Below are 2579 nucleotides of genomic sequence, written 5' to 3' on the forward strand. Positions count from 1 at the left end.
TCTCTCTCTCTCTCTCTCTCTCTCTCTCTCTGTCTCATTTGCCGCTTTCCCATGCGTAGACCTGTATAGTCGTTTGTGGCGTCGGTGGCCTAGTGGTTAGGCTCTCGGACTCGCAACCGTAAGGTCGTGGGTTCGAATCCCGTCAGGGACCCGACGTTGTGTCCTTGGGAAAGGCACTTTACACGAATTTTCCTCACTTCACCAGCGAAAGATCTTGTCAGTTTGTTAGTGTTTGAGCGCTTAATCAGCTGCTTGCACTGTATGCTTCCCGGGAAGCTGAGAATGTTTCGGAGTGTTCTATGATCTGCTGGGGTAATAATATAGTGTAAAGCGCATAGAGCCTGCTGTTGAGCGGGGATATGCGCTATACAAATGCTATCTATTATTTTATTTATTATTAGTCTGTCTGGATCTCTCTGTCTGTCAGGATGAATATGTGTGTGTGTGCGCGCGCGCGCGTGTGTGTGTGTGTGTGTGTGTGTGTGAGTGAGTGTGAGTGTGTGTATGGATGGATGCGTGTATACATACATACATGATGTACAATTCAAGCCATGCGTATTTCAAGACGAATTATATTTTTTGAGTACATATAATATGTGAGGCATGCTGACAAAATGAGTTACTTCTCGCAATCCACAAATGGAGATATTGGCTAAAAATCGACATTACGGTCAAACTTGTAGATTTTCAATTGATGCCATATTCGTTAACTATAACCTGTCTTTTATTATTTCATACTTATAAACTGTAAAAATTTCACCTATAAGTATGATATATCTATTTCCTTAAGGCTTGAATCTGAGGAGTAACTCATTTTGTCAGCACACTTCACATATTGTGTTGTTTTCGTTGACAAAAAAGAATCACACAAAACCCTCGTTTGATAGATCTACCAGTACCCCATGTCGTGACGAGTGTGTGCGACAGTATTATATAACGGAGTTGACAGACTGACAAACGCTTATGTTGAAAATGTAGACGCCAATTATCCTCTCAGTGCTAAAATTAGAAAAAATAAATAAAAATCCATTCCACATAACTGCTGTTTAGGTTTCGGCCAAGGAGTACTGTATCTGCATTGTACTCATTGGTTTCGCCTCAAATCCGGTTGTACCCCGCGCTGGGAGCCGATCTATAATACCTCCTGGTAGAGGTGGGCAAAATCCGGATAATCTATAAGGATAACCGGATAAATCTCAATGAAACATTATCCGAATTCAGACTCTTTAACTCGCTAGCCTGACCTGTTTGCCGAAGTGGGTGCACCAATGTGTTGAAGTATTGCTAACCCGTTTGTTAAAGTGGTTCTAACCCATTTGTCGAAGCGGTTCATGTCATATTATTTGCCGAAGAAGTGCACTAACATGTTATCCGTATTTTTGCTAAAACGACTCATTGCCCAGCCCTACCTCCTGGTGAGATGATGATAGTTTCTCCTCACGTTTTTCCAACAAAGCTGGGAGGGGAGGGGGGGAGGGGTGATACTGTCGTTCAAAGGCAGAGCAACGCAACTGCCCATTTAATGGTTTTGATTAACCCACGTAAAAACTCATGCCGCTGCTTACATCATAATGAGATCAGTCACTTTGGAAGCTTTGCCACTGATAGATCGGATCACTACCCTAGATTTACACAGTTCTGTCTGCTCAGTGCTTAGTTTAAAGAAAGTTTTTTTAATTTAAAAATTGAGTTTCACGAATTACATGTCAAGTTTTTTCGAATGCAAATTAATTCCTGGATCTTGATAACGACTCCGAATAATCTTATGGGATTGAGAGATCATCACCATCATCAATGCCTTTCGCTCCTGGCATGGTTTAGGCCACATACAAGCTCCTTCCATTTATCTCTGTCCTGGGCCATTCTTCCTAGCTCGTTCCAAGTGAGCTTCATCTTTCTCATGTCCCTTTCCACGCATCTCCTCCGTGTTTCCTGTGGCCTACCCCTGCCTCGTGCTCCTTGTGGGTTCCACTGCAGTGACTGGCTTGTGATGTTTCCGCTGGGCTTTCTGAAGGTGTGCCCTATCCATCGCCACTTTCTTAGTCCTATTTTTAATTCTATATCCTTTTGTCCTGTCCAGGTTTAGGAGAGCAGATCAGTTAACATTTGCGTTTCTGACCTCATGGTCTTGGGAACTCAAATTACGGCCAAAAACGTCAGATAGAACTTTGTATTAAAAATGTGTAGATCTAATCAAAGGTAGATTCTATAGTATAACGACTTTTAAAACTGCATGTATTATTTCGAAAGTGGATATAACGTGGTCGTCCTAATTAGACACAAGAAGGATACAGGCAAGACTAGTGTGACAAACAAACAAACAACAACAGCAACAACAATGAAAACAACAACAACAACAACATCAAATCACGATTTCTTCCAGATACGCTGCTCTGCCCCTAAGAGGGCAGAAACTTTCATGGATATCCACGACTTCTCTTGTTCACTGAATAATACGGGGTGCCCTTTGCGGATGGGATTGGGTCGGGTCGGGGGCGATCGCCCCACTCGTCGCCTGAAAACAAACGCGTCTTTCTACTTTCTATCCCCATCCCCTCACCTCCTTTGCCCCCCCCTCT

Source organism: Aplysia californica, unplaced genomic scaffold, assembly GCF_000002075.1.
Source record: "Aplysia californica isolate F4 #8 unplaced genomic scaffold, AplCal3.0 scaffold00132, whole genome shotgun sequence".
Classification (NCBI taxonomy): Eukaryota; Metazoa; Mollusca; class Gastropoda; order Aplysiida; family Aplysiidae; genus Aplysia; species Aplysia californica.